Raw genomic sequence first — 21,185 nt, 5'->3', positions numbered from 1 at the left:
TCCAGCTTGCATTTTTTTCCCCTCTGCAGACTGGAAATGTATGTTGCAGAAAAGAAATAAGTTACTGTATTTTTCGCCGTATAAGACGCACTTTTTCTTCCCCAAAACTGGGGGGAAAAAGTCGGTGCATCTTATACGGCGAATACACACACCTATCGCGGCGGTCCCTCCAGCCATCAACGGCCGGGACCCGCGGCTAATACAGGACATCACCGATCGCGGTACATCACCTTCAGACGCGGCAATCAAAGCTGACCGCCGCGTCTGAAGGGAACGTGACACTAACCCGGCGATTTCACCGCGGCGGTCCCGAACAGCCCGACTGAATAGCCAGGTTAGTGCTTACAGGACACCGGGAGGGACCTTACCTGCCTCCTCGGTGTCTTCTCCGTTCAGGGATCCCCTGTATGGCCGGCGCTCTCCTTCCTCATCATCACATCGTCGCGTACGTGCGACGGCATGCGTAACGACGTGATGGCAGCGACGGAGAGCGAGGATACCCGGCCTGCAGCAGAGACGTTCCGGAGCGACGGGGACACGGCAACAGCGATGGAGCGACATCCAGAGCAGCGGTGACTGGTCCGGAGCGGCGGGGACACGTGAGTATTACCTCCTATGCAGTGGTCTTCAATCTGCGGGCCTCCAGATGTTGCAAAAGTACAACTCCCAGCATGCCCGGACAGCCGTTGGCTGTCCGGGCATGCTGGGAGTTGTAGTTTTGCAACATCTGGACGTCCGCAGGTTGAAGACCACTATTGGGTTAAAACATTTATTTTTTTTTTTTTTAGATTTTGCACCTATAAATTGGGTGCGTCTTATACGCCGGTGCGTCCTATAGGGCGAAAAATACGGTACGTGCATATTCCACTTGGAAAAGACCTGGATGCCAGCAGCAAAAGTGAAAAAGTGCTCCCACTACTGCCCTTTATAAGGATACGTTCACACGGATTTACAGCAGATTTTACGCTGTGGATCCCCTGGTGAAGGCCCGCTCTATGCTGTCTTTACATGTGCCTGCTCGTAGCTGCAATACGCCATGATGAGCAGACACAGTGCAGCCATGTGAACAGCGTACTCGCACATCGCAGCCACTCTCCCTGCTCTGAGCTAGGCAGGGAGCTCCCGCGATGTGTGAGTATACTGCGACTCGCACATCGCAGTGTGTCTGCTCGTAGCGGCGTATTGCCGCTACAAGCAGGCACATGTAAAGACAGCATAGAGCGGGCCTTCACCAGCGGATCCGCAGCGGAATCTGCTGCGAAAATCCGCTCGTGTGAACGTACCCTTAAGGTTCTCAGAGGCTACTTTTGTACAGTGTACCTCTTGGGGAAATGGTTGACTGCAAACACGCTTCTATGACACATTCATAGACATTTTGCCTAAAAAACAGACATTGGGAGGGGCACATCATAGAGAGAAGCAGGATGTTCATTCCAACGAATTGCCTGCCATCTAGGCCAGGGCTGTTCTAACATGTTGGTGGGCCCAGTTCAAAGACCACAAGAGAGAGCCCCCAAGTTTATGGTGATCACAGACTACTGAGTTAATGCTGACACAGTAGTCATCAGTGTTAAGCAGAGATTTAATGAAATACGTGGCACCTACAAAGATCAATAATACAGCATTGTAGTCAGGGTCCCTGTCACCACAGATAAAGCAGAATGAATCTGGGGTTAACTGAATAGGTCCGCTACCAGTAGGCCCCGATACACATCAGCATACCTATCTGACATGATGCTGATGTGCAGCTATGAAATAGAGAATTGACGCAGCCCTACAGTATGTGGATGGGGCAGTCAGGACCTAAGTCAAGGAGTAAGAGCATGAAAACAATTCTGCGACAATTTATGGTGCTCGGAAATGTCCAGAAGGACCACGAAGAATAAATGGAGGGCTGGTGTGCCTCGTTTATTGAGGGCCGCAATTTTCCTGCTTTCTTAAAATCAGTGGGCGTCAAAGCAGTCAGACCCCCTTTGTACCTTCTGTTGAATGGTGGGAAGTATGTAAAAAACACCTCCCACTATGCATTATCTAATTCTGTTCCTCGTCGTTGTGAAAAATAGGGTTATTGCTAGTGTTCTGGTGGTCTTTTGACTGGGTCTACTGTGCAGCATTATGTACCTTTTAAGTTTTGTAACACTTTTGGACTTACATAAAAATTACAACTGCACCATGTATTAAAATCTAAAACAGTTCTGCACAACCCTTATTTTTTCACCATGAGGAAATAAATAAAACATGATTTGGTTGTAATCTTCAATTGAGTCCAAAAATGAAACAACTTTTGGACTTTCGCTCTAACATTATAAATACTGCCATTAATATTAATAATAATAATAATTATTATAATGATGATGTTGTGCATGGCTGCTGTAATAATCATATTTCTTCATAAGGAGTATCATTTGTAGACAAGAACAAGATCTGTTTTTTAATGGCATTATGTCTCCCCCTGGTGGACAATTGTAAAACAACAAGAATACTAATTTCTGTTATTGATATATTAGGCTCCAATGACAGAAGCCAAAACACCAGTGATGCCCAATTGACCTTTCTGACATAATGAAGTATGTCAGGCTCTGCTGAGGTATCTGTTGTTTTGATGAGAAAACTAGCACTGCATGTAGCTAAATTTTTCTATAAATAAACAACAGAATCTGAAACAGGGCTCCGCACAGTCTCCAAGTATTTACACCCTTGTAAAATGCTAGGTTATTGTGAGGTTAAAGAGTAAGACAGCGAAAAAACATACCTAAAACAACTATACTATACAGTCCTACTGGGTTGAGAAGAGAAAAGGAATAAAAGAAAGGATATACAGTAGAATAAGTCATATGTGGTCTAAAATTATGTACTGGTCAATAATTATGCTATCGTGTCCTCTGCAGGGCCCTTGCATTGGACATAACAGAGGCAATTTAAATAAAAGCAATAAAAATGGCATTAATAAAAAATCATGAACTTGATTAAATAGCAAACAACTAGTTCCCCAAAAAAATAGAAGGGCAAACAGCTACACAATCCCCAGCTCTCACACCTGTGCACGGACCAGGAAAGTCCAAACAAAGAAAGGAAGATGTCCAGCAATCAGAGTGGATGCAAACAGGAACTCTTTATTGGATCACATCAGGGACAAATAGCCTTAAAATCGACGACGCGTTTCCAATCCCACTGGATTCTTTGTCATGGCATCACTAAGAATTCAGTGAGATTCGAAACGCGTCTGCGATTTTAAGGCTGTTTGTACCTGATGTGATCCAATAAAGAGTTCCTGTTTGCATCCACTCGGATTACTGGACATCTTCCTTTCTCTGTTTAGTTCCCCAAAAGGTGAGCATGTACTTATAGTATTAGCAATGTCTCTTTGATGGGTCGTGCTGTAAATACACACTTTCATATCTCGCTGTAGTGTGATTACGTTAAAGTCAATATGCAGCACTGCAAGTACACTCTTTTTGTCCCACACTATAGTGTGATTGCGCTATAAGTCACTAGGTGGATATTAAGTAGCAGAGTTTACTAGAGATGTCGTGACCGTGTGTCTGATGGTCCGTCTCTGATGTTGATGGCTCAGGCGGCGCCGAGCCGTAAGTCTATTGTTGAGAACAACTGTTATATAGCAGGGTAAGTGCACTCTGCAGCACTGTAGCCCCCCTGTTTGCAGCCCAATGGCGGTACAGGGCTAGTTTGAATATAAGTCACGAGTGGGGTGGGGATTGGTACCAAGTACCTCTTACCCGTGGTGCCAGTGAAAGGTGCTCCTTCTTTCAATCTGGAGGATCGATGTCCCGGATGAGTCTCACGTTGTTACTCTGCAAAGTAATGGGGGTTCCGGGGACAGCGCGCTCCGCTGGTGGGATGATGTTGTCCAGAGTTTACAGTGTTGCAGTAAAGGTGAATAGTAATTCAAGCTTGCTTGTATTGGGGTGTTTGCGATAATAGGGTGGCCACTGGGAATATATAAAACCAAATAGTGTCAATAGCTGGGAAAGAGAAAATAGAATAGAAATAGAAAGAATTACAGATTAAAAATTAAAAAAAGTATAAAAAAAATATATAAAAATAAAAATATGGATGGGAAGGAGTGCAGAAAGGGGATTTGCTAGAAACTACAGATGGAATTGTCATGAGGACTAGGTCACAAGGTCCGTTCAGGCATCGAGTATGCGAGCAGGCTCAGAACGGACCATGTAACCAAGCCCGTCATGACCAACTTCCTCACAGAAAGCCGAACAGTTCTATTTCTGCATTTAACCAGTTAAGGACCCAGGGCGTACAGGTACGCCTTAATTCCCTGGTACTTAGGGACCCAGGGCGTACCTGTACGCCCGTAGGAATTTCGGTCCCCGCCGTGGGGACCGGACCAGGGTGACTGCTGATATCAATCAGGTGAATTCACACCGGCGATCTGCGGCGATTCGGGTCATACGGGACCCGATGACCTGGAGATACATGGTGATTACACCTACTGTGTCTATAGGGAAGTGGCGATTTCGTCACCCCGCCCCCCCCAGGAGCGTGCTATCGTCCATCAAATAGCAGCCGGCAAGGGAGGAGTTAATGACCTCTTCTCGCAGCTCTGCCAGCTTACTGAGCCAGGGACCCCCCTCTGCTGAGATCGGAGCCCCTCAGGGCAGAAGACACCTCCTTAGAGCAGGGAATGAATACAGTAAAGGGACAGGTAGGACTGTAATAAAAAAAAAAGTAAAAAAATGATTACCCCCCCCCCCCCCAACCCCCTAATAGGTCCTCAAGGGTCCGCCGTAATTTTTTCAGGCTCTATTAGGGGTGACCCAGGCTCTATTAGGGGTTCAGGGCACTGCATTTGGCTCTCCCATTTTTTGGGGGGCCACAGCATTTTTTTCCCCATACACACACAACCCCTCCTGCCACCAAACCCCCCACCGCTGCCACCATAGAAAAAAGGCGATGGCTCGCCAGGCATTTTAGGTGGTGGAGGCATACGCCTTACTTGCCTCCAACTCTGAATCTGTCATTGAGGATGAGGAAGATCCTACTTTTCTGTGTTCTTCCTCGTCCTCCTCTACATCTAGTAATGATAATGAGCCCCCCAGAAGGCGGCGGAGACACCACCAGACAAGGCCACGCACCCCCCATGAAAGTGACCCAGTGGCTGACACTAGTACAAGCATAAATGCCGCTCGTACTAGGAGTTCGACCCCCCAGACAAGTGTACCGGAGCCCCCTTCCGGCAAACCTGTCTGGAGACCCCTAGAGGGTTATCAGCCACGGATTCCTGAGTTTGTTGGCGACTCAGGAATCCGGATTGACACTGCTTTATACACTGAAAATGACTATTTAAGTTATTTTTTCAGTGACAGTTTTGTCAATCTAATGGTGGAGCAAAGAAATTTGTACGCAGTTTATCGCCCACCACCCTGATTCTTTTTTGGCCAGGTCCAATGAATGGTACGCCATTGATGCAGCAGAAATGAGGACATTTTGGGGACTCGTGCTGCATATGGGCCTGTCAAAAAGTCCAGTGTCAGACAATACTGGAGCAGGGACATCCAATACCAGACCCCACTTTACAGTATGGTCATGACACGGAAGCGGTTCGAGGCCATTCGGAAATGCCTCTATTACACTGATAATGTGGCATGTGCGGCAAGTGGGCTGGTCATAGATCACTTCGAGGCCAAATTTTTGGAGGCCTACCTACCGCTCAGGGAGCTCTCGGTAGATGAGTCTCTTATCAGTTTTAAGGGGAGACTCCTCTTCCGCCAGTACATTCCCTCGAAGCGGGCGTGGTATGGCGCGAAGCTCTACAAACTTTATGAGAGTACCTCCGATACTCCGATACAAATTTATGGTGACATTTTCTCCTGTTACCACTTGTGAAAATGAAAAATTTGGGGGTAGCCCCAGCATTTTAGTGTAAAAAAATCTAATTTTTCCTTTTCACATCCCACTTAATGAACATTTATCAAACACCTCGGGGGTTTTATGGCTCACTGTACCCCTTGTTACGTTCCCTGAGGGGTGTAGTTTCCAAAATTTTATGCCATGTGTTTTTGTTTTTTTTAGTCCTGTAAAGGCTTCCTAAATGGGACATGCCCCCCCCCCCCCAAAAAACCTTTCAGCAAAATTTGCTTTCCAAAAGCCAAATGTGACTCCTTCTCTTCTGAGCATTATAGTTTGCCCGCAGAGCACTTGACGCCCACACATGGGGTATTTCCATCTCAGAAGAGAAGGGATTACAAATTTTGGGGGGCATTTTCTCCATTTGTAAAAATAAAAAAATATAAAATTTGGGGGAAAACCAGCATTTTAATGAAAAAAAAAATAATAAATAATTTACACATCCAAAGTCATCAAACACCTGTGAGGTGTTAAGGCTCACTGTACCCCTTGTTACGTTCCTTGAGGGGTGTAGTTTCCAAAATAGTATGCCATGTGTTTTTTTTTTTTTTTTTTATTTTTTTGCTGTCCTGGCACCATAGGGGCTTCCTAAATGCCAACATAAAGTAGACATATTGTATATGTGAATCAATATATAATTTATTTGGAATATCCATTTTCCTTATAAGCAGAGAGCTTCAAAATAAAAAAAAATGCAAAATTTTCAATTTTTCATCAAATTTTGGAATTTTTCACCAAGAAATGATGCAATTATCGACAAAATTGTACCACTAACATAAAGTAGAATATGTCACGGAAAAAAAAAATCTCGGAATCAGAATGAAAAGTAAAAGCATCCCAGAGTTATTAATGCTTAAATTGACAGTGGTCAGATGTGCAAAAAATGGCTACGTCCTTAAGGTGAATATTGGCTGTGTACTTAAGGGGTTAAACCTCTGGGTTCTAAGCTGGCAAACTCATATATTTTTCTTGCTTCTGATCTAGACATTTGCGTTAAATAATTGCCTCCTCTCCAACTTCTTTTGATTGACTGGATGGCTTTGAAGGTGAAGCCGGAAGGATCTGAATTATGGTGAGTATGAAAGTGTGCCGACAAGGGATGTTATTCGTTACTCTTTTTTATATTGTACATGTGTTCGGCGATTCTAGTTTTTAATGGACGCTTCATTCTAATGTACTGTTTTTGACATGTACATGCAATTACATATATTACACCTTTTGAATTGCATGTTAATAGCTGTTTAATTTCCCACTGAAATGCGTTGGATGTAGAGATAATTTTTTCAATTTTTGGAGGGGAACTCGACAGCATGATCAGAGGCCACATCAGTGAAACCCCCTTAGAGGATAACCATGTGTCAGTTCTCTTTTCCTGTTGACTATTGCGAATAGTTAGGGCAACCTGAATTGCTGGATTGGGTGCTTTAGTGAACACTATTGGTGATGTGCTTGGTCGTAACGCCCCTAGACTTTTATCCTGTTTGTTAAAAAATTTTTGTATTCTTGGTTTTATCCATATTTGTTTACATTTTTTTGTATTCTTGGTTGAAAGGTAAAATTAAGCGTATAGTATTATCGTTGTTTGTGACTGGGGAGCATCTTTAAAGAATTCAGTTCTATCCAGCCTCTGAATCATTTCTTTGGATTTTTCAAGAATTTCTATTGGATTATTTTTGTCTATGAATTTTTTTGTCAGTTCTTGGGCTTCTTTTTCCAATTGTTGGTCACTAGTGCAATTTCTTTTCAATCTTCTATATTTACTGGTGGGGATATTGAGGAGAAATCTAGGCAGGTGACAACTCGAAAAAAGAATAAAACTGTTTCTTGCTGTGGGTTTGTGAAATGTGCTACAAACTAGTGGGGGTTGAAGTGATTAGTAAATCTAAAAATTCTGGTTGGTGTTGATGTTGGTGTTACTGATGTCAGGGGTAAAAGTAAAATTCCAAGTATTGATATTTAAGTTGTTGATAAATGTATTCAATTCGCTCTTTGATTTGTCCCAGAATATGATTATGTCGTCTATATAACGGCACCAGAGTACCAGGCCCATGCCCAGCTGAGGCGTAATGTTCTGATGTTCCCAAAAAGACATGAATAAATTTGCATAGCTGGGCGCGAACCTGGTGCCCATATGGGTCAAGATAAAATAAATGGCTTCTAGTATAAATTAAACTTGCTTTGGTAGAATATGTGCCTCAAAAAGGTGGTGTTAAGCCTAATTCATGTTTGATGACTGTATACAATGAACTGACGTCCAGAGTGGCTAATGTGTAACTCAGATTCCATGGGAATTCTTCTATTAATTTTACTACTTGGGTTGTGTCCTTAAGATAATATGGGATTGATTGAACATACATTTATCAACATCAATACTTGGAATTTTACTTTTACCCCTGACATCAGTAACACCAACATCAACACCAACCAGAATTTTTAGATTTACTAATCACTTCAACCCCCACTAGTTTGTAGCACATTTCACAAACCCACAGCAAGAAACAGCTTTATTCTTTTTTCGAGTTATCACCCGCCTAGATTTCTCCTCAATATACCCACCAGTCAATATAGAAGATTAAAAAGAAATTGCACTAGTGACCAACAATACAAAAAAGAAGCCCAAGAACTGACAAAAAAATTTATAGACAAAAATTATCGCATAAAAACTCTTGAAAAATCCAAAGAAAAGATTCTGAGGCTGGATAGAACTGAATTCTTTAAAGATGCTCCCCAGTCCCAAAGCAACGATAATACTATACGCTTAATTTTACCTTTCAACCAAGAATACAATAAAATGTTAACATATATCTGAGAAAAATTGGCATCTATTACAACAGGATAAAAGTCTAGGGGCGTTACTACCAAGCACACCATCAATAGTGTTCACTAGAGCACCCAATCTAGCAATTCAGGTTGCCCCAACTATTTGCAATAGACAACAGGAAAAAGGAACTGACACATGGTTATCCTCTAAGCGGTTTCACCGATGTGGCCTCTGTTCGTGCTGTCGAGCTACCAAGTTCCCCCCAAAAATGAAAACATTTTCTCTACATCCAACGCATTTCAGTGGGAAATTAAATAGCTATTAACATGCAACTCAAAAGGTGTAATATATGTAATTACATGTACATGTCAAAAACAGTACATCGGTAGAACAAAGCGTCCATTAAAAACTAGAATCGCCGAACACATGTACAATATAAAAAAAAGAGTAACGAAAAACATCCCTTGTCAGCACACTTTCATACTCCTCATAATTCAGATCCTTCCGGCCTCACCTTCACAGCCATCCAGTCAATCAAAAGAAGTTGGAGAGGAGACATTTATTTAACGCAAATGTCTAGAGCAGAAGCAAGAAAAAAATATGAGTTTGCCAGCTTAGAACCCAGTTGTTTAAATGCAGAAATAGAACTGTTCGGCTTTTTGTGAGAAAGTTGGTTGTGACGAGCTTGGTTACATGGTCTGTTCTGAGCCTGGTCACGTACTCAATGCCTGAGTGGACCCTGCGACCTAGTCCTCATGACAATTCCATCTGTAGTTTCTAGCAAATCTCCTTTCTGCACTCTTTCCTATTCATGTTTAATTTTTATTTTATTATATATATATATATATATATATACTTTTTTAACGTATTTTTATCAGTCATATTGCAGTATACCTTGTTAACATATAGTAATTTATCTAGTACATATTGTAAGGTCTTTTTCTTTACATTTATATACCGATGATTAATTATTTTTTATTTTTGCATGATCTAATTTAATTTCTAAGTTTGTTACCTCATTCTTAGTTCTCATACTTCTTATTTATCAATTGATACTTTTTCACATTTGGATACATAGAGTTATATGTTATGTTTCATATTTCTGAGAGATGAAAAGTACTCACTTTTGGTCTAGGTGAATACTTTAGGAGGTGTAGTTTCAAAATAGGGTCACTTGTGGGGGCTAAAACCCTTTGCAGGCCTGAAGTGCGGCCTATAATTCATCCGGCCTAAAATGATGCCCTGAAAGCCAAATTTCGCTCCTCTGTTTCTGGGTCCTACCACGCGGCCAAGGAACCAAATATGACCTAAGCGGGGGTATTTCCAAACACGGGCCGAGCAGCTTAATAAAATATAGGGTGCATTTCTTTCAATATCAGAAGCGATGTACAAAAAATATGTCCCACAAATGATGCATTTGTGAAAAAAAGCTAATTTTGAATTTTTAACACTGACTTTGTAATAATACCTGCCAAAATACTCACTGTACACCCTAGCGAATACCTTGAGGGGTCTAATTTTTAGAATGGGGTCGTGTGTGTGTGTGTGGGGGGGGGGGGGGTCCTATATTCTACCAACTTCCAATTTCTGCAAACCTTCCATAGCACATTAGGCTTCTAATTCATTTAAAATGTTAATTAAAAACAAAAGAAATGCTTTCAAAATAAAGTAGACATCTGACGGTATATGTTTCATAAACTATTTGGTCAGAAAGTATAAATATTTGCAACTGTTAAAATAGCAAAAAATAAAAAAAATGTTTTCATTGATGATTTTTTGAATTGTAAAAAACAAAACTACAAATGATATTGGCTTACTTTTACTATGTACATGAAGGATAACTTGTGACAAAAAAAACGCTGTCAGAATTACCGTGATTGGCAAAACGTTACATCCCCCATTTAAAAAAAACAGGCCTGGTCTTTCAGGGGCGTACAGGTTTACTTGTGTTGGTCCTTAAGGGGTTAATCAAGTCCATGATTTTTTATTAATTCCATTTTATTTAAATTGTCTATATTATGTCCAATGCAAGGGCCCTGCAGAGGACACCGTAGCTTAATTATTAACCAGTGCATAATTTTAGACCAGATCTGACTTATTCTACTGGATATCCTTTTCTTCATTCCTTTCCTATTCTCAAACTAGTAGGACTGTGCAGTATTGTTGTCTTAGGTATGATTATTTGACACATAGGGAGGTGTGTAACACAGTATCCTCGGTTGGGATATTTTCTTGATCCATGTTGAGCCCCCACAACCCTTTTTTCTGTAAAGAAAAATCATGTGAGAACTTTTTCCACCTTTAGGGCAGGGTTTCATTGGGCGCAGCTGCAGCGTATTTGACGCTGCGGGTGCACTGACAGGAGAGCGAGCTCCTAGCTGAGGCCAGGTAGCTCTGAGTGTCCACTCGTATAGGATTTCCACAGCGGGAAATCCCCCACTACGAGTGGGCACACAGAGCTACCCGGCCGCAGCTGGGAGCTCGATCTGCCGTCCTTCTATGACTGCCGTTTGCTCATCCGGAGCGTCAAATACACTGCGGATGCCCCTGTATGACCCTGCCCTTATGGTGATCTATATCTTGAACAATTCAATAAAAATAAAAAAACTGAGATCTTTGAGGGAGAAAGACAAATAAAATAACACACTATAACCTGGTTGCCAGCAGGTTAGTGTCTGTGACACTGCTCTAATCTTACTATGGACAACTACTTATTGGCCGATTTACTAAGAGTGGAGTGGAGTTTTCTTTGTGGGTTTTAATTCCCGACAATTTTTTCCACGATATTCACTAAGGTTTCCCTACATTTTTCACTTTTCCCTACATTTTACTTTTTTCACACATGCTCTGATCTGTCGGATTTTCCACGGCTGAAATCCACCACATTTTCTGTGGAAACCTTAGTTAATATGTTGAGTTTTGGTGAAAATGTCAGGGACACGCACCTTTTCCCCGGTGGCCATGCCCCTTTTTCGTTTTTTCTCACTAAAATGGAGAGTTGGTCGGGGTTTTTTTTTTTCAATTCTGGTGCAAATTCTGGCACAGACAGAATTTCTGGTGCACAACCCGCCAAAACATGTCAGGTTTACAATAGTAAATCAGGGCCATTGGCCCTGATTTAATAAGAGTGGAGTGGAGTTTTCCTTGTGGGTTTTAATTCCCTACAATTTTTTTCCCATGGTATTTACTAAGGTTTCCCTACATTTTGCACTTTTCCCTACATTTTGCTTTCTTTACACATGCTCTGATCTGTGGGGTTTTCCTCATCTCAAATCCACTACATTTTCTGTGGAAACCTTAGTAAACATGTTGGGTTTTTGTAAAAATGTTGTGGACATGCCCCTTTTCCAGTGGCCACACCCCTTTCAGCGATGACCAAGCCTCTTTTTCGGGTTTTCTACGTAAAATGGAGAGTTGGTCGGGTTTTTATCAATTGTGGCGCAGATTCTGGCACGGACAGAATTTCCGGCGCACAACCCGACAAAACATGTCGGGTCTACAATAGTAAATCAAGGCCATTGTCTTCCCTGATTTTTTTCTGAAGAAGGATTTAGTAAAAACATTTATATGGATTTATTATGCTTCTACTGCTGCAATTGATCAAAGCTCAGGTAAGCACGTGTATAGTTTTTTGTAGCTGCTGTGTCCTTTGTGCTGACATTAGGGAGGGTCATTTACCAATCTTCCATTTTTTTTCCCATTTTCATAGTGAAGTTTGTGACACTTTTCCCTTATATACATGGATGTGTTTTCACATGTTGGGAAAACTTTGGTGCATCGGCCAAAAAAAGTACCAACAAATAAACTTTTCTAAACTAACTCAGGCTATGTTCCCTAACTACTCCTAACACCCCTCCCTCCCACCCTTAAAAACATTTCTGAGGTTTAAAAAGCTGTGTATCATACCTTTATTCTTGCAATCTCCCAGCAGGAGAAAGTGGGCATTTCCCAGCAGGCATGACATCACTGAAGCCTGCTGGGGGACCACATCCGCCCTCACATTGTTGCAGTGCTGTGATGAATAGAAGATCTCAGGCTCTGTGTAGCTTTCAGTGAGGCTCTGTGCAGCTTTCAGTGAGGCTCTATGCATCTTTCAGTGAGGCTCTGTACAGCTGTCAATCATGTTCAGTGCAGAGAAGCACTTCCTGATTTCGGACTCCTGCCAGGCCGGGAGGAGACCAAACTCACTGAATTAATTGTGGCAGGGTACAGAACAGAGCCACCTAGTGGCCATTTTTTCTATTACATTTTAAACATATTTATGTTGATAATTTTAAAAGCAAGTGAATGGGAAGGTGTCTGCTAATTACACAAGGAACACTATGTTAAAAGTTTTATTTGGTGACAGGTATTTTTTTAAGTTTTTAACCTCTCTGTTGAAAGTGAAAAATCACAGCTTGTAAAGATGGCAAAAACAAGGTAAAAATTTTCATAAACGACTCGGATTATGAAGAAAAAAAATGCCCACATTTCAGAATTAAAAAAAATGAAATAACAGAGTGGTCGAAAAAACAGACAAACTTTGGCACATGACTCTTTTCCCCTGACTTTTTTCTCTGTGTAAAATGTACACAGAAATCCAATAGTTAATGAGGGCCAATATGTTGGTTACACAACACCCTAAATTAGATGTGTGGACATGTGTTAAATGTGATTTCACACTGCACTAACATATACAGTGATGCGATAAAGCTTCCTGTAGAAGGGTCTGTGATGACGTGGAATGTTTGGTTCACTTAAATGTTAAAGATATGAGAAGTGTGAAGGACATGTGCTCAGTGTACAATGGCAGCAGAAAAATAGAGATTGATAGTGGAAACTGATCAGTCGCTTCCCCAAACCCCGATTTTCAAAAGATTTTTAACCTGCTTGGATTTGTTGGATTAACAAGGTGACAAGGTGATTCTAGTGTTCTCATTGCAGTTATTGAGCCCCTGAGAGCCCCCTCCATGGTGCGCAGCTATTCTTTCCATTTCAAGACAAAGGCGCTTTGTTGGTAAGGTCCGTGCACCCAATCAGACGGCACCAGCGGTTATTTCCACATGCAGGCGCAGTGGAGGCTAGACCTATACAGGCAGCAACAATTGGCGCATGCGTGAATCTGAGTGCCGGCGCAGAAACGGCATTTAGATCGCAGCGTCCTGCGTGTGCACCTGTATGCGCACAGGCGCATTGGTCCTTATGATCGCTCCTGGATGTGTTATCTTCTGCGACTGTGCAAACCGGGACTTCTGTGACGTGAGTTCCGTTTGTAATTAATCAACGTGAGTTGTTCTGCTTTGATAGATGTGACGCGAGCCCATCTATCTACATGTTCACAATCAAACAGGGTGGATTCTGCTGCTATTGGACATACTTACCTGGAAGGTAATAAGTGAATACACCTGTCAAGACAATGAGATGTATATGATTGGTTTATAGAGGAAGGAGGGGCATATGATGTCACAGAGAGAGGTTTTAAAACCCTCAGCACAGCGTTATTGTTACGCCGAGCGCTCCGGGTCCCCGCTCCTCCCCGGAGCGCTCGCTACACTTCCCTCACTGCAGCGCCCCGGTCGGTTCCACGGACCCGGGGCGCTGCGTTACCACCTCCGGCCGGGATGCGATTCGCGATGCGGGTAGCGCCCGCTCGCGATGCGCACCCCGGCTCCCGTACCTTACTCGCTCCCCGTCAGTTCTGTCCCGGCGCGCGCGGCCCCGCTCCCTAGGGCGCGCGCGCGCCGGGTCTTTGCGATTTAAAGGGCCACTGCACCGCTGATTGGTGCAGTGGTTCCAATTAGTGTTTACACCTGTGCACTTCCCTATATCACCTCACTTCCCCTTCACTCCCTCGCCGGATCTTGTTGCCCTAGTGCCAGTGAAAGCGTTCCTTGTGTGTTCCTTGCCTGTGATTCCAGACCTTCTGCCGTTGCCCCTGACTACGATCCTTGCTGCCTGCCCCGACCTTCTGCTACGTCCGACCTTGCTTCTGTCTACTCCCTTGTACCGCGCCTATCTTCAGCAGCCAGAGAGGTTGAGCCGTTGCTAGGGGATACGACCTGGTCACTACCGCCGCAGCAAGACCATCCCGCTTTGCGGCGGGCTCTGGTGAAAACCAGTAGTGACTTAGAACCGATCCTCTAGCACGGTCCACGCCAATCCCTCTCTGGCACAGAGGATCCACTACCTGCCAGCCGGCATCGTGACAGTAGATCCGGCCATGGATCCCGCTGAAGTTCCTCTGCCAGTTGTCGCTGACCTCACCACGGTGGTCGCCCAGCAGTCACAACAGATTGCGCAACAAGGCCAACAGCTGTCTCAACTGACTGTTATGCTACAACAGTTACTACCACAGCTCCAGCAATCATCTCCTCCGCCAGCTCCTGTACCTCCTCCGCAGCGAGTGGCCGCTTCTGGAATACGACTATCCTTGCCGGATAAATTTGATGGGGACTCTAAGTTTTGCCGTGGCTTTCTTTCCCAATGTTCATTACACTTGGAGATGATGTCGGACCAGTTCCCCACTGAAAGGTCTAAGGTGGCTTTCGTAGTCAGCCTGCTGTCTGGAAAAGCCCTGGCTTGGGCCACACCGCTCTGGGACCGCAATGACCCCGTCACTGCCTCTGTACACTCCTTCTTCTCGGAAATTCGAAGTGTCTTTGAGGAACCTGCCCGAGCCTCTTCTGCTGAGACTGCCCTGTTGAACCTGGTCCAGGGTAATTCTTCCGTTGGCGAGTATGCCGTACAGTTCCGTACCCTTGCTTCAGAATTATCCTGGAATAATGAGGCACTCTGCGCGACCTTTAAAAAAGGCCTATCCAGCAACATTAAAGATGTTCTGGCCGCACGAGAAATCCCTGCTAACCTACATGAACTCATCCATCTTGCCACTCGCATTGACATGCGTTTTTCCGAACGGCGTCAGGAGCTCCGCCAGGATATGGACTCTGTTCGCACGAGGCGTTTCTTCTCCCCGGCTCCTCTCTCCTCTGGTCCCCTGCAATCTGTTCCCGTGCCTCCCGCCGTGGAGGCTATGCAGGTCGACCGGTCTCGCCTGACACCCCAAGAGAGGACACGACGCCGCATGGAGAATCTCTGCCTGTACTGTGCTAGTACCGAACACTTCCTGAAGGATTGTCCTATCCGTCCTCCCCGCCTGGAAAGACGTCCGCTGACTCCGCACAAAGGTGAGACAGTCCTTGATGTCTACTCTGCTTCTCCACGTCTTACTGTGCCTGTGCGGATGTCTGCCTCTGCCTTCTCCTTCTCTGCTGTGGCCTTCTTGGACTCTGGATCTGCAGGAAATTTCATCTTAGCCTCTCTCGTCAACAAGTTCAACATCCCGGTGACCAGTCTCGCCAGACCCCTCTACATCAATTGTGTAAACAATGAAAGATTGGACTGTACTATACGTTTCCGCACGGAGCCCCTTCTAATGTGCATCGGATCTCATCACGAGAGGATTGAACTGTTGGTCCTCCCCAATTGCACTTCTGAAATCCTTCTTGGACTTCCCTGGCTTCAACTCCATTCCCCAATCCTGGATTGGTCCACTGGGGAGATCAAGAGTTGGGGGCCCTCTTGTTCCAAGGACTGCTTAAAACCGGTTCCCAGTAAACCTTGCCGTGTCCCTGTGCTTCCTCATGTAACCGGTCTCCCTAAGGCTTATATGGACTTTGCGGACGTTTTTTGCAAAAAACAAGCTGAGACTCTACCTCCTCACAGGCCTTATGATTGTCCCATTGACCTCCTCCCGGGCACTACTCCACCCCGGGGCAGAATCTATCCTCTGTCCGTCCCAGAGACTCTTGCCATGTCTGAATACGTCCAAGAAAATTTAAAAAAGGGCTTTATCCGTAAATCCTCCTCTCCTGCCGGAGCCGGATTTTTCTTTGTGTCCAAAAAAGATGGCTCTCTACGTCCTTGCATTGACTACCGCGGTCTTAATAAAATCACGGTTAAGAACCGCTACCCCCTACCCCTCATCTCTGAACTCTTTGATCGTCTCCAAGGTGCCCATATTTTTACCAAACTGGACTTAAGAGGTGCTTATAATCTCATCCGCATCAGAGAGGGGGATGAATGGAAAACGGCATTTAACACCAGAGATGGACACTTTGAGTATCTGGTCATGCCCTTTGGTCTATGCAACGCCCCTGCCGTCTTCCAAGACTTTGTTAATGAAATTTTTCGTGATCTACTATACTCCTGTGTTGTTGTATATCTGGACGATATCCTGATTTTTTCTGCCAATCTAGAAGAACACCGCCAGCATGTCCGTATGGTTCTTCAGAGACTTCGTGATAATCAACTCTATGCCAAAATAGAGAAATGTCTGTTTGAATGCCAATCTCTTCCTTTTCTAGGATACTTGGTCTCTGGCCAGGGACTACAAATGGACCCAGATAAACTCTCTGCCGTCTTAGATTGGCCACGCCCCTCCGGACTCCGTGCCATCCAACGTTTTTTGGGGTTCGCCAATTATTACAGGCAATTTATTCCACATTTTTCTACCATTGTGGCTCCTATTGTGGCTTTAACAAAAAAAAATGCCGATCCCAAGTCCTGGCCTCCTCAAGCGGAAGACGCCTTTAAACGACTCAAGTCTGCCTTTTCTTCGGCTCCCGTGCTCTCCAGACCTGACCCTTCTAAACCCTTCCTATTGGAGGTTGATGCCTCCTCAGTGGGAGCTGGAGCTGTCCTTCTACAAAAAAACTCTTCCGGGCATGCTGTTACTTGTGGTTTTTTTTCCAGGACCTTCTCTCCGGCGGAGAGGAACTACTCCATCGGGGATCGAGAGCTTCTAGCCATTAAATTAGCACTTGAGGAATGGAGGCATCTGCTGGAGGGATCAAGATTTCCAGTTATTATTTACACCGATCACAAGAACCTCTCCTACCTCCAGTCTGCCCAACGGCTGAATCCTCGTCAGGCCAGGTGGTCTCTGTTCTTTGCCCGATTTAATTTTGAAATTCACTTTCGGCCTGCTGATAAAAACATTAGGGCCGATGCTCTCTCTCGTTCCTCAGATGCCTCTGAAATTGAACTCTCTCCTCAACACATCATTCCTCCTGACTGCCTGATTTCCACTTCTCCAGCCTCCATCAGGCAAACTCCTCCAGGAAAGACCTTTGTTTCTCCACGCCAACGCCTTGGGATCCTCAAATGGGGTCACTCCTCCCATCTCGCAGGTCATGCGGGCATCAAGAAATCTGTGCAACTCATCTCTCGCTTCTATTGGTGGCCGACTCTAGAGACTGATGTGGTGGACTTTGTGCGAGCCTGCACTATCTGTGCCCGGGATAAGACTCCTCGCCAGAAGCCCGCTGGTTTTCTTCATCCTCTACCTGTCCCCGAACAACCTTGGTCTCTGATTGGTATGGATTTTATTACTGACTTACCCCCATCCCATGGCAACACTGTTATTTGGGTGGTCGTTGATCGATTCTCCAAAATGGCACATTTCATCCCTCTTCCTGGCCTTCCTTCAGCGCCTCAGTTGGCTAAACAATTTTTTGTACACATTTTTCGTCTTCACGGGTTGCCTACACAGATCGTCTCGGATAGAGGCGTCCAATTTGTGTCTAAATTCTGGAGGGCTCTCTGTAAACAACTCAAGATTAAATTAAATTTTTCTTCTGCATACCATCCTCAATCCAATGGACAAGTAGAGAGAATTAACCAGATCTTGGGTGACTATTTACGACATTTTGTTTCCTCCCGCCAGGATGACTGGGCAGATCTTCTACCTTGGGCCGAATTCTCGTATAATTTCAGAATCTCTGAATCTTCCTCCAAATCTCCGTTTTTCGTGGTGTACGGCCGTCACCCTCTTCCCCCCCTCCCTACCCCCTTGCCCTCTGGTCTGCCCGCTGTGGATGAAATTTCTCGTGATCTTTCCACCATATGGAAAGAGACCCAAAATTCTCTCTTACAGGCTTCTTCTCGCATGAAGAGATTCGCAGATAAGAAAAGAAGAGCTCCTCCCATTTTTTCCCCTGGAGACAAGGTATGGCTCTCCGCTAAATATGTCCGTTTCCGTGTCCCGAGCTATAAGTTGGGACCACGCTATCTTGGTCCTTTTAAAGTTTTGTGTCAAATTAATCCTGTCTCTTACAAACTTCTTCTTCCTCCTTCTCTTCGTATCCCTAATGCCTTTCACGTCTCTCTTCTTAAACCTCTCATCCTCAACCGTTTTTCTCCTAAATCTGTTCCTCCCACTCCTGTTTCCGGCTCCTCGGACATCTTCTCTGTCAAAGAGATTTTGGCCTCTAAAAAGGTCAGGGGAAGAACTTTTTTTTTAGTGGATTGGGAGGGTTGTGGTCCAGAAGAGAGGTCCTGGGAACCTGAGGACAATATCCTGGACAAAAGTCTGATCCTCAGGTTCTCAGGCCCCAAGAAGAGGGGGAGACCCAAGGGGGGGGGTACTGTTACGCCGAGCGCTCCGGGTCCCCGCTCCTCCCCGGAGCGCTCGCTACACTTCCCTCACTGCAGCGCCCCGGTCGGTTCCACGGACCCGGGGCGCTGCGTTACCACCTCCGGCCGGGATGCGATTCGCGATGCGGGTAGCGCCCGCTCGCGATGCGCACCCCGGCTCCCGTACCTTACTCGCTCCCCGTCAGTTCTGTCCCGGCGCGCGCGGCCCCGCTCCCTAGGGCGCGCGCGCGCCGGGTCTTTGCGATTTAAAGGGCCACTGCACCGCTGATTGGTGCAGTGGTTCCAATTAGTGTTTACACCTGTGCACTTCCCTATATCACCTCACTTCCCCTTCACTCCCTCGCCGGATCTTGTTGCCCTAGTGCCAGTGAAAGCGTTCCTTGTGTGTTCCTTGCCTGTGATTCCAGACCTTCTGCCGTTGCCCCTGACTACGATCCTTGCTGCCTGCCCCGACCTTCTGCTACGTCCGACCTTGCTTCTGTCTACTCCCTTGTACCGCGCCTATCTTCAGCAGCCAGAGAGGTTGAGCCGTTGCTAGGGGATACGACCTGGTCACTACCGCCGCAGCAAGACCATCCCGCTTTGCGGCGGGCTCTGGTGAAAACCAGTAGTGACTTAGAACCGATCCTCTAGCACGGTCCACGCCAATCCCTCTCTGGCACAGAGGATCCACTACCTGCCAGCCGGCATCGTGACAGTTATTTGGAGCCATTGCCCCATTGATCTCTGAAGACGTCACAAGTCATGACGAAACATGTTAGGGGGGCTTTGTTTTAGTTTTAATATCAGCATAACCACCATTAAAAGTTAAAAGCCCAGCAAATCACCACCAGATTTAGTGCATATCACTTGTTGCTATCCAGTATACAATGTCACAAATGGGTTTCCTGGGCATACCTGCTCAGGTATGCACTAAATCTGGTGGTGATTTGCTGGGCTTTTAACTTCACTCCATTTTGTCACTCACAATTAATATTTTGTTGTTAATAAAAGTTACGTTTTATATTCTACGGTGAGGGATAATACAGTGGATAATTTTTATCTGTCCTTTCAGGCGGAGCTGCCTAGAAATTAACTATTGTTAGTCCACCCCTCATCTTGGTCTATTGTTGGTGCTCAGTATCCCAGTAGAACACACAAAATATCCCTTACTTTTCTGGGCAGTCAAAATTGCATTGACTAGGCTGAGTCTATGCTGGCGGATAATTTACACAGTACACTACTACGGATGACATGTGGAGGGGAGAAGTGGTTACTGATGAACTGGGTTTGCAAAGTTTTGTGTGCCTAGAAATGAAAGAAACAACAGGAAAGAAATGAAGGTGTAACATAAGTGTCTGCTGAGAAGGGGAGCCATTACATTGCAGCACTGTGGACATACTGCTGTATGCACACTGCACTGGTATTTATACAAGGGACAGCTATCTGAGCTTTATTTGTGGAGCAAGTTAAGAGGGAAGCTTTGATTTACCTTTGAGGAACTCTGTGGATCATCTTCAGAAAGTAGACTGCCTCAGCTTGCAGGTATACAAAACAGGCTTTCTCAGGTGCTCTCTCTCTCTCCTGCACATTGTACATGCTAAGCCCCACCCCATAACTCCCAACTTGTTGGATGGACAAAGAGGGATGTTCATGGTTCATTGTATGACATTTTTATTTTTGCGAGCACTTCTATATGCCGGAAAACTTTTTAATTGAAATATTATTACACAATATTTCTGATTAATAATTTTGAGTTTCAAATGGCACAAGATGGTAGAAAATTATTTCATTAAGAGTATAATATACAGTTAGGAACCATACAGATAGTTCAGCAATGTAGACAATTTATGAATGCACATCGATTTCCATGTGAAACAGAGAGGCATTTAAGGAGCAAAGAGGGACAGAAGGACTTGGGTCAAAAGTAGGGACTGTCTCTTCAAATGAGGGACACTTGGAAGATATGCTGTTCCACTTTCTGTAATTTGCCCTGATCTAGCTGTTGACAACACGTTTCTAGAGGACTATTCCTTTCTTCGTCAACAGGAACTGCTTTCTCTTATAAACACAATTGAATTCACCATTATGTGGCATTATGATTCCATGATTTTTGTTTCACCAGGTCAGTTGGTTACTTCATTGA

The 21,185-nt window shown here is 44.7% G+C and overlaps 1 long non-coding RNA gene across 1 annotated transcript in view; it reads right to left on the bottom strand.

The window, feature by feature from the left end:
• The window catches only part of LOC130284985 (uncharacterized), a 119,876-nt gene that overhangs the window by 63,196 nt on the left and 35,495 nt on the right, over positions 1-21,185 (bottom strand). The window contains exon 5 of the long non-coding RNA XR_008847206.1: positions 3,738-3,950. This is a non-coding gene — a long non-coding RNA (uncharacterized LOC130284985). The remainder of the gene's footprint in view (positions 1-3,737; positions 3,951-21,185) is intronic.

Source organism: Hyla sarda, chromosome 8, assembly GCF_029499605.1.
Source record: "Hyla sarda isolate aHylSar1 chromosome 8, aHylSar1.hap1, whole genome shotgun sequence".
NCBI classification, from domain to species: Eukaryota; Metazoa; Chordata; class Amphibia; order Anura; family Hylidae; genus Hyla; species Hyla sarda.
The sequence above is the reverse complement of the archived record's forward strand: the minus strand, read 5'-3'. Positions and strand labels throughout refer to the sequence as shown.